Consider the following 12,244-nt stretch of genomic DNA (forward strand, 5'->3'; position numbering starts at 1 on the left):
AATTTCTCCTATTTGTCCCTTTGGGTTTTATAAGTATAGATATTGGACTTGGGCTTTATTTTGTAGTTTGGCCGTTGCTGCTTAATGGCCCAATTTAATTATGCCGCAGGAAATTTGCTTTTTAAGCCCTCAAAGTTACTTCCAGGCCCCTTAAAATTTCATTTTTACCCTTTATTCCAATTCAGAAATTACAATCCAAATCCAAATCCAAATTTATGTTGGTTGGTTCGGAATTATCTTTCGAAAAGTGTCAAATTCTGCAATTCCTCATTCAATGCTAGGGGTGTACATATTGGCAAATCTGATTCATCATGTCAAATCCACTCAATCCAACCCAAAAAAGTGGGTTGGATCGGACAAGTGGTGTATATGAATTTCAAAAATGAAAAATCCAAAAAACTCACTGATGTACTCATGACAGTCAATTATATGACGTTTTTAGCAGTAGATTAGAGTAGTTTCTATAGTAAATAGAGACCAAAAGCAAGGAAATATCAAGAAAGTGAAGACACAAGAACCAGAAGCAAGAAAAGTGAAAAAAGCAGCAAAAAAGGGCAAAAATGGAATAAATAAGCACACCACGCAAAAGTAATTAAGCCACCAAGCAGGAGTAAGGGAGGGATCCGACCACACTTAACCATCTCGTATGGTCACACACACACCTTTTATTTCCTGCAATTTACTTTTCTGCATTTATTTCCTGCATTTTACTAAAGTACCCACAAAGATACCTTCTTAAATACACAAAGCGAAGACAACTATCTATATTGCTAAGCGAAACTAATAACTTTGGCACAATCCATGTGGAGAACAATAACTTATCACTTTATTACTTGGTAGCGATTCTGTGCACTTGTAGAGCCGACCGTCAATTTTTGGCGCCGTTGTCGGAGATTGTGTTTACAAAGTAACTAGCGTAGTTTAGGAATTGTAAATATTTCAAAAAGAAAATACCAAAAAAAATTAAAAAAAATTAAAAATTTGTTCTTGCGGAAATAAAACCAACAGACAATTCTGGCTATGCAAGATATGGTGCTTAAGATATGGTGCTTAAATACAATATTGATCAATGAGTAATTGAAGACATTACATTTTGATTACAATATTTTTAGTTTTATTCGATAGTAGATTGATAAATAAAGGTAAAATATCATTATATCTTGTTTTAATTTTTTTTTTTTACAATAACTTGCTCAATTTAGATTTACATGTATATATTTTAATCATCAATTTATATCTTTTATAAATACGTAGCGGTGTCGGTGTCCTATATTTTTTTACATTAGTGGTGTCGTGATGTCCATATCGATGTCGTGTCACAGTGTCCGTGTCGGAGTTCGTGCTTCATAGGTAATAACATAGATAAACAATTTGTCCACTAGGTTCTGCCACATCATTAGCGACAATGCCAATCAGCAAATTTACCTCAAAATAGGGTGGGAGACTAAAACTCAAAAAAATAAAATTCGGGGATCAAAGAGTTGGTTTTTAAAATAGGGGACTAAAACTTTATTTTTTGTAAAATAAGGACCAAAAATGCAACTATTAGTTTTTATTTTAAATATATTTTTTTTGAATTAGTTTTTAAAACTTAATAATAGGGGAACTAGCGAACCATTTACTCCCCAAAAAAAAAAAAGGAGACGCTTTTTGTTACATCAAAGACCAGATTTGGCAGAGGATTAATTCTTGGAGAGGGCGGTCGTTGTCTAAAGCAGGTGGGCAGGTGATGATTAAATCGTTCCTTCAAACTATTCCCTCATATATATTACTGAGTATTTACATTATTCCATCAACAACTATTTGGGAAATAGAGAGGATGATCAACTATTTGCTAGACAATGTTGGAATATCTTGCAAAATCTAAGTATTTCCCGGATCGTTCTTTATTTGAAGCTAATCTTGGGTTTAATCATAGTTATACCTGGATTTATTTTGGGTGGATGTAGGTGGATTATTGGCAACAAGAGCAAGGTTAATGCGATGAAAGATCCTTGGATTCAAAATGGAGCTAGCAAGTGGATGTGTGCACCTCAAGCCTATGAAGTGAAAAGCGATGTACAAATTCAATAATTCACAAGTTCTTAATGTATTTGAAACTATCGTCACATGAATGAAGCTAATTATAACTTTTAATGAACTGCAGCTAATTATAACTAATAATGACACATGAATGAATACTTGCAGATAACATTGGTACAAAAATATCTGTTGCATGTTTTCAGGACAGGTCTTAGTGCACATGAAATTTGTGCTTTACTTATGTCTTGCAACTAATATACTGCTAAGTACATTGGTTTTGGTTTTAAGACATTATCATTGTATGGTGAAGCTACACCAAGTAGATTTATGTTTTACCAAGTACTGAAACATTTTGCATAAAGGTTTATTATGCATTGTATTTGTAGTCTATTCTTTCGGTTCAGTGGGCCTGTAAAAAGTTCTAAAATTTCTGTCGACGCATCTTGAAACACTAGTTTTTGTTCCTAGACCAAACAGTACGTCCTTGGTTCGGTGTGATACTATCAACTTTGCCGGTGGCAGACTGTGTTGTTCAGTCAATGAATCAAATTTCAAAGGTTAGTATCCTTATAATCGACTTAACAAGTATCCATGGATGTTTCTGTTTTGTGAGACAAAGTTATGAGAAAAGTTCAAAATGGATGTGAGAAATGGGGCTTCTTCACCATTATCATTGAAGTTACATAATAATAATAATTTACTGATGATATAGGTCTTGTTAGGATCTTTGAAGTTTGCAGGTTTGTATTTAAAACGGCTTTCATCATTACATATTTTTTTTGTATACTTTAGGAATTAAAATGGCAGATTTCACCTCCGGGACAAACTAGAAGGATCAGATAGGTGGACTTCAAGTTCTTCATGATATATAATAAATGGATTGGTGTAATGTAACTCCTATCCATGGAGCTGTTTTAGTACATTATTCTGTGTTTGGTTATGCGGTAGTCAAAGTTGATTTTGAATTAATTGAATTTGTAAACATTGGAGATCTCGTGGAAGTAAAATCATCATGAATACCTATACTTTTTTGCATATCATGTTTACGGTATGAGTTCTCATTGTTATTTATTATTGATTGATAAGCATATAGTTTCTCATTAGTCATGTTGTTCTATTTTTCACTGTCTTAGATAATAGATATACAGCAACTAAAGGTTACACATGTGAAATAAGAATTACCAACTTATGACAAGTTCATTAGCTTTCACCAGAGTTTCAAACTATGAACTCGGTTCATTGTCGGCGTGAATAGGTGCATTGGCCACTACTCAAATAAGCAAAATGAAAACAACCTTGCTTTGATCTTCACACAGTGCCCACTGCCCACCATATCAGTTGCTTGCAACTCGTGGTTCCTCTACGAGCTCTGTCACAAACTTCTTCATTTGTTCCTCCTTTGTTCTTCATTCCCAAAGGGCCCATTATTTTTAGGGGCCCAAGTTTTTTTGTTATATCTACCTACTATTATTTAAAAAATAATAATTATATTTAAAGAAAGAAAACATACTATTATAAAAAAAAATCAATATATTAAAAGAAAGAAAATATGATTAAGCCTAGGAAATATGTGTTGTTACCAAAAAAAAAAAGTGATCGACGTCCAATTTTTTTTATACCTAGTAAATAATTAGGCATAATGATAGGATTAAAATAGCACCCTACAGACTCTATAAAAGAAATAGAAAAGAACAACAAAAAGACGGCACCACTTGTTTTTGTTCCTAATTCCTATTGAGTTTGTTTCGTTTTTTCTTTTTTCTAATTCTTGCATTCTTGTAAGGTATGTATGAATGTTATAGGTTTTTCTTGTTTAGGTTTTGACGTTGTTTTATTTTTTTTGTGTTCCTAATTTTATTAACAAGTTATTTAATTTATTTTCTACAAATTGTTAATACTTAACGGGTTATTTTTTGCATCCAATTTCAACCATTTGAATCTTACGATTTTTCAATTGTTCTTCGAAGCCAGCATTGTACTTCACATATTCTATTGTTCTCTACTTGAGTTTTATTTTTTTGTTTCTATTTGAAGCTTAGAACATGTTGCCTAAGAAACATTTATTTGGTAATGAAAAATGGAAAGAAAAATTCACAAGTAAATTTGACTAATAGCAGCAATGAAAATTTGAATCAGTCAAACGAAAATTTGGATCATGAAAATGATGATGTTGATGATAATTCAATTGTTCCTAATAATGTGCCAAATGTAACTGATATTGATAATAAGGTGGCGGTTATGAATAAAAAGTCATCAGTTTGATATTTATTAATGCTATTATATTAAATGAAAGATTTTTTTTTTGGCCTAGACCCATGAAATGTCATGAAAGACAACCGATGTAGGACTTGTTAACATTGATGTGAGACTCTCAACACTTAGGACAATTGTTAAAAAAAACTAATATAAAAATAAGTTAAATATAATTTTAGACTTTATAATATTATAAGAACATTTCCGATAAAACTTTAGATTTTTTTAACATTAGGTGAATTATTTATAAATTTTTATGCGTAAAAAAAATCATATTCAATACTTTTTTTATGAAATATTTAATTCACCTCTTGTTAAAAAAATTTAAACTTTTGCAAGAGAAATTCATATAATGAACAAAATTTAAAATTTCGAATGATATGCACAAGTTAAATGAAAAGTAAGGCAAAAAAGTATGACAGGAAATACTTCAAGAACAAAAAAATCGCGAAAAAAATAAAAATAAAATTTTGGAAAACTATAGTAACCATATACTTATTTAATCCAATAAAATATTAATAAAATTCACGTTGACAACATAATCGTGGCAAATATGATGACTATTGTTATTAAAATGATAGAGTAAATTTGGTCAAATGAAATTTATAAAAAATAGAAACTATTAAAATGATAGAGTAAATTTGGTCAAATGAAATTTATAAAAAATAGAAACTATTTTCTTCGTGACATTTTATAAGCAAAAATACACTTTTTAAGTTAATTATATATTTAATGTATCTGAAGTATATTATGAACTAGATACATTAAATATACGACCAACTACATTTTTGTCACAGAGTGAGTATGTAGAGTAATCGGCAAAATTGTCTATTTCAACTGGTCGTGCGTTTAAGGGTTTGTTTGGTAAAAATAAGCTATAAGCTAGCTGGTAGCTGATAGCTGATAGCTGAAAAGCTAGCTTATTGAAATTAAAGTGTTTGGTAAAATTAGCTTTTAAAGTGGTTATTAAATATAAAATTACATAATTGATAGTGGGTAGTTATTAAATTAAAGGGTAAAAATTGAATAAAGTGTAAAAAGCTATAAGCTATAAGCTCAAATGCTACTTGAAATAGCATCTGAAAAAAAGCTATAAGCTAGTACAAAAAGCTTGTTACCAAACACCTCTAATTTTTTGAAACAAGCTTATAAGCTCATATAATAAGCTATAGGGTCTGTTTGGTAAAAATAAGCTATAAGCTAGCTGATAGCTGATAAGCTAGCTGATAGCTGAAAAGCTAGCTTATAACTGATAGCTGAAAAGCTAGCTTATTGAAATTAAAGTGTTTGGTAAAATTAGCTTTTAAAGTGGTTATTAAATATAAAATTACATAATTGATAGTGGGCAGTTTATTTTTTAGAGTGGGTAGTTATTAAATTAAAGGGTAAAAATGGAATAAAGTGTAAAAAGCTATAAGCTATAAGCTCAAATGCTACTTGAAATAGCATCTGAAAAAAAGCTATAAGCTAGTACAAAAAGCTTGTTACCAAACACCTCTAATTTTTTGAAACAAGCTTATAAGCTCATATAATAAGCTATAAGCTAGCTTATTTGTGTTACCAAACAGAGCCATAAGCTAGCTTATTTGTGTTACCAGCTTATTTGTGTTACCAAACAGAGCCTTAGGCTCTTTTTGGTAACACAAATAAGCTAGCTTATAGTTTATTATATGAGCTTATAAGTTTGTTTCAAAAAATTAGAGGTGTTTGATAACAAGTTTTTTGTACTAGCTTATAGTTTTTTTTCAGATGTTATTTCAAGTAGCATTTGAGCTTATAGCTTATAGCTTTTTACACTTTATTCAATTTTTACCCTTTAATTTAATAACTACCCACTCTAAAAAATAAACTACCCACTATCAATTATGTAATTTTATATTTAATAACCACTTTAAAAGCTAATTTTACCAAACACTTTAATTTCAATAAGCTAACTTTTCAGCTATCAGCTATAAGTTAGGTTTTCAGCTATCAGCTATAAGCTAGCTTTTCAGCTATCAGCTAGCTTATAGCTTATTTTTACCAAACAGACCCTAAAACGACCGAATTTACATACTAACATTTCCACTATTGCCTTATATTACTCTTATACAATACACTCTCACAAACAAACGAATTTAACGTTCTTCAATCCACTCTTTAGATTCTTCTTCTTCCTCCCTTCCCCTCTTGCTCTCAAATTTTCAAATTTTCAATCATGTCTATCGCTCTCTATATGATATCATCAAGAATAACAAAAAATCTGGATCCAGAAACCTTTTATTTCCTCTCCCACAGAGTACGCGAGTTCTGAAAACCCTAACTACTCTTTCAGAATATTCTTCAATCTTGATTCAATTTTCAGTTTTCGATTTTAGTTCTTTTCTCATTTCCCGTTTCAATTTGGTTTTGCGTTTTTCGTGATTCCAATTCATGTTCTTGATCTGACTTCTTGATTTCTCTTTTATTTGATTCTTGTTCCGTGTTTGATTGCGATTTTGTTTTATTAGCAATTTTAATTCATTATTTTCCCCAAATTCTAGGGTTTGAGACTTCATTTTGATTGAATTTCAGTTGATTTCCATTTCCGCTTCCGATCGCATATCATCTGCACTCTGTTTCTGGTGCTGTGTTATTTTCGATAATGATTTAAGGAGACGAAGATGAGAATCTCAATTTCGATGATTCTTTGTATATTTCTTCGTTAAAAACTTGCGGCAGTTCTTTATTTCATTATGTTACTTTGATTCTTTGAGTTCACCGGCATTGGCGGCAGTTATTGGTGAGATTGCGGTTCTTTCCGATCTTGTGGTGGATATGATTTGACGATTCTTGAGTTTCGGTTCATTGTGAGTGGTGTTATTGTCACCATTGAAGATACTGATTGCAGAATTGAATTTTGCTCTCTTCAATCCTTGAGGTTTGTCTACATTGTTCATCAAATTCTGTTGAAGGTTAGGCTATTTGATTTGTTGGTTTGGTGGTGTATCTTTCGATTCTTGAAGTTTTGCCGAAGATTCAGTTTTGATTCTTTTAATGGATGATGATTTGATAGTTTGATTCTTTGATTTTGCTACTCGTATGTGATTAGTGGTCTTCATCTTGAAGCATTGTGATACAATTTGTCATTGATTTTTATGCAATAATCTCAATTTGTGAAACCTTTCTTTTCCGCAGATATATCTATAAATGCTGAAAATCTTTGCATGATAAGTTTTGAGATGGTAAGCCTTTTTTTGACAAATGAGATGTTATGCCTTAAGTTTACTCGATTTTAGGATTTGGAGAATTTCATGGTGCTAATTAAATGCACGCTTCTGATCCAGGTCAGGATAAACCAGAGGTTCAACGAGAACATAAATATGAGGTAAACTTCTCTGATTAGCATGGCTATCTAAAATATCCGGAAAGATCTTCTAGGCCAACCGCTTCAGCTACTCTCAGGTGTTGATATTATTGGGTGATGCAAGCAGTGCACTTGGACATATGAGCAAAGGTGTAGCTGCATTGTCTATGGATAAGTTCATTCAAAGTCGACAGAGACAGGTTGTCTGTTCTTTTCTCGTGCTTTAAATTTTGATAGCCACATTGATATTACCACCAGACCTAAAATTTAAAGCTTTTAAGTAGTACTTTCCACACATAATTTTTTCCTTAATCTCATTTTGAGTTTTAAAAAATCTCAGGTCATGTTTAGTGATTTGATAGGATGCTGTCATGTTGATACACATGTTTAATATAACTTTGTGTGACAGGAAAACAAAGGTGTGGAGGATTTTGGTGACGTTGTTAGAGAGTGAGGTGGAGCATTAATTATGTTAGGCACCTTTCTTAATCCCAGATCAAAGGTTTGTCTATTTTTAATTATGTTAGGCACCTTTCTTATTAGACCACACAGTTCATTTTACTGCACTTTTGTGTTGGATACTGTTAAAGGACAATGCTAATGATACTAAGAATGATGCACAATAGAAATTGTTTGTTGATTTAGAGTTTTGGATGTATGATGATGTGTGGTTGAGTAAACGTGTATCATAAAACTTTCGAAGCAGGTTATAGTAGATTGGTCCCTAAGGTAGCTTAACCTATTGCAGAATCCATAAAAGATGAAGCTTAATATCCTATTGGGTTCTGACTAACTCTGTTAACATCTAACTTCAATATGTTTTTGGCTGATGTGGTTATTTGTTTATCTTTCGTGTACAATGCAGAAAATGTTATCTGGCATAAGTCAGCGTCATGATGTTCCAGGTTTGTACATGCTTTTAGTCCTAACTAGTCATAATGGATTTTCTCTAATGCTGTTGTTCTCATCTGCTGTTATTGACCATAAATTGTTTTCTCCATAACCCTGTTGCATTCTTTTGTCCCCAATTGCTATTTTTTAAGCCTTTTTACGTTGTCCATATGGTTATACTAAAAGTTATATCATTTTATTGATTTGCTTTCTACTCTCATTTGAAACCTAATTTCTTAATTGTTGCAAAGGGACTTCATTCTTCTCGAAGAACCATTCGGCCGCAGCGATCCAGCCAACAGGGTCGGTTCCCATGAAATCTGGTAATTGCTTCTTCATAGTCCAAACGTCCTCTATCACTGGCTCCTCGCGTGTTCGAATCCGGTAGGTCGGACCAATTAATATGTATGTGAATATATTTTGTGATTTAATATATGAACAAATGCAAAGATGATGATAATAAGATGATAAATGGAGGAATTATATTTAATGGAATATGCGATTACAATGGAAAACTGAATAGAAAGATAGAACGAACTAATAGCAATGCAGCTACTAGCCCACAACGTGGAACGTTTTACCCAAATCACATAAAGTGACCCTACCAAGAAATATCTCAATTCTTAGCTACTTATTCCTTCTGCATAACACTCCTTATATAGTGGAATAAGTCCTCATGCTTTTCATGCACTCATGCCACCTCATCATTATTTCATTCCTTTCCACACCTTAGTCTTGGGCCAAAGTCAAGGCCCACTTTCACATTCCTCCCCTTAGCTTCTTCCCTCACGAGCAAGCCATGTGAAATTCTCATATGCTGACAATTTCATCACCACCGCCGCGACCCTCTTGCTGTATTTGATAGTTGAATCATGCATTTGACTCTGTCACCCACGTCAATGATAACATTTTAAACCAGCAAATTGAGCCTCATATAATGTTTACTCCATTCTGATGTTAGACCCTTTTCATATTACCCAGCTAGCTAAACACCAACTCTCATCTTCAAGAAAACACCATACCCCATATTGTTCAGATTCCTATATAGGCATAACTCTAAGTAACCGTCATCAACGTAGACCTAAGTGGTCATATATTGGTCATTATAAATCATTTTGATGATATTACAGAAGTTTTTTTTTTTTTTTTACTAAGATGATATTACACACAAGTTAAAACATGTAATTATGTAATTTATGTCGCTTGGAAAAGAGAAATTATGAGTTAATTTACAAAATTGTTCTTCATTAGTAGGGATGACAATTAGACCCATACCCGTTGGGTACTCACAACAGGTAGGGTAAAAACTCGCATTTTGGATACGGACACGGGTATGGATAATTACCCATAAAAGTGAGCAAGTATGGGTGTCTTAGTATCCACCGCACCCCATATATATTTATTTATTTATTTAAATTATTATATAATAATATATGTATATCAATATCAATTTAAATAAAATACAACACTATTAAACTATTACACAATTTTAATAAAAAACATTTATTTATAACATAATGTAAACAAAATGTGAGTATGCCATAAAAAAATATGAACTTTAACATGAGTTTAGTAATAATTTTGTGTATAATTTTCATGAGTCAACATTAAAATATTTAAAAAAATTTAATTTTATTAATATGATATGATATTTATAATTGATCTATTTACTTTTAGTAAAAGTGCGGGTAACGGGTACGGGTACTTAGTATCCATAGTTTATGGGGACGAGTACAAAGATTGTTATCCATGCAGGTATAAGGATGAGTACGTGTATTTTTTCAAAGTGTGGATATGGGGATAGATACTATAGTACTCTACTCATACCAGTGGCGGAACCAGGAAATAACATTCGAGGGTCATCAAAAAAATTATAATATATAAATTAAACAAAAAGTTATATTTCATACAAAACTTAAGTAATAAAAAATACAACTTTGATCATAAAAAAATTAAATTGCATACCCTAAATAATATTCTATGGGTACCAAGTGACTTGAAATTATTAATGGTTTACTTTAAACAAAAATTTGCACAAAGTTTTTTTTTCCTAACAGTTAATACTTGCACAAAGTTGATCATCAAAAAATTATATATTTTATCATATTACATATATACTTAAAAAATAATGATTGTTTTTATTTGAAAATAGGTGTGCTTTTTTTTAGAAAAAAAATATAAATTGTCCATTATTTGTGTTGATATATATATAGGAAAATGCTAAACAGTGCCCCCGAGAATTGAACATGATTTATGAGCGTGTTGTGTCTTGCTCAGTTACACTGGATACGCTTGCGTTTCAATCATAATTGTGTGTAAACAAATATATAGGTTCAAATGCATAAAAATACTAAGGGTATTATAGTAATTTCTTATTTTTCTAGGGTAGTCGTGGCCCACCCCAGCCACCCCCTAGTTCCGCCACGGACTCATACCCTACCCATTGTCATCCATTTATTTATTTTATAAGCAACCCATTGTCATCCATATTCATTAGTTAATTGAACAATCGAGAAAAGATAGGGTAATAAATATTTAAGAGTACAACATAAAAAATAACATTAAATACTTCATTGATATCAGGAACAGATTCAGAAACTTACTTATGAGGGCCGAAAATAAGAACAAGTGTAACAACCCAACTCTAATTAATAATAACAGTGTTAATTAGATACTCTAATTATAAAATAAAATAGGATTTAGTTATTGAGTGTTGGAGAAATTATATTGAAAAAGGACAAGTTGGACATTGTTTAGGAACTAAAAGGAGAAAAGGGTAAATTGGATAGTAAGTTAAATGAGAATATTGAACAAGGAGAAAAGGGTAAATTGGAGAGAACACCACACGCCTTCTTCTTTATTTTTCTCTCTGCCTCTGCGTGAAACCAAATTCAATTCTTCATCATACCTTTTAATTAGGAACCATTATATTATATGTGTAAATTACCTTCTAAAATCATCTCACATGAACACAACCAGAAATAAATTCAGTTTCTATTTTCTATTCTCTTCTCCCTCTGTCATCGTGAAACCCCAAAATCCCTTTTCTTCATTTGTTGATCAAAGTCCTTGTTGGGTTGGGTGATTAAAAAGTTAAAATTCCAAGTGAAAGAAGGAAAATTAATTCTTTTCAAGTATCGGAGGAATTCAGTTTTAATTAAAGTTGCATGTGCCAATTCTTGTTTCCATTCATCAGTTTGTGCTATTAGGAAGCAAAGGTAAGAAGAAAAACTCATCTTTTATCCCTATTTCCCTCTGTTTGGCTGAACCCTTAACCCCTTCATAAATTCAATCATTATTATTTTGGCACTTGCATTGCATGTGAGGTTTTGTGGAGAAAGAAGCACCGAATAATTATTCTGGAGCTGCAGATCAAGGAATTGTAGAAAAGACTAAGAACATGAGTTAGTAGAAGGGTTGGAATTTTGGATCAAGTATGGTAATTGGCATCTTTGTTGCATTTCATATGAGGTGAGTTCCTTTAGATAGAACCCACCACAATTAGTTTCCCTTGCCTTTCCTAAATGGTAAATTATGGTCATACAAATTAGGGTTCATTAGAATTAATATTTGGGTGAAAATTATCACTTGATGAGAAAACTAGAAATTCCCCTTTTTCTCTCTATGGTTATGGCATAGTAATGTAGTATGATTTTGGGATGCATAGTAACTTAATTTCATGCTTGTGCTGTTATTGTAATGGCCTTAAAATGATTCTAAGTGCGTCATTATGCCTGGGGCTGTTATGGAATA

General features: G+C 31.8%; 1 long non-coding RNA gene across 3 annotated transcripts; it reads left to right on the forward strand.

Annotated features, from left to right (window-relative positions):
* The first annotated feature begins 6,358 nt into the window (after window positions 1-6,358).
* LOC123905508 lies at window positions 6,359-9,708 on the forward strand. Of its 3 annotated transcripts, none has more exons than XR_006808386.1 (7): window positions 6,359-6,553; window positions 6,829-7,174; window positions 7,432-7,478; window positions 7,581-7,621; window positions 7,699-7,800; window positions 8,010-8,102; window positions 8,466-8,728. It is a non-coding gene; the product is annotated as an uncharacterized LOC123905508 (long non-coding RNA). The 3 variants fall into 3 exon arrangements; XR_006808385.1 differs by adding an exon at window positions 8,743-9,708 and having other exon boundaries at window positions 6,365-7,174; window positions 8,466-8,505; XR_006808387.1 differs by having other exon boundaries at window positions 6,367-7,208; window positions 8,466-8,729.
* The last annotated feature ends 2,536 nt before the right edge of the window (window positions 9,709-12,244 follow it).

Source organism: Trifolium pratense, linkage group LG2, assembly GCF_020283565.1.
Source record: "Trifolium pratense cultivar HEN17-A07 linkage group LG2, ARS_RC_1.1, whole genome shotgun sequence".
Taxonomy (NCBI): domain Eukaryota; kingdom Viridiplantae; phylum Streptophyta; class Magnoliopsida; order Fabales; family Fabaceae; genus Trifolium; species Trifolium pratense.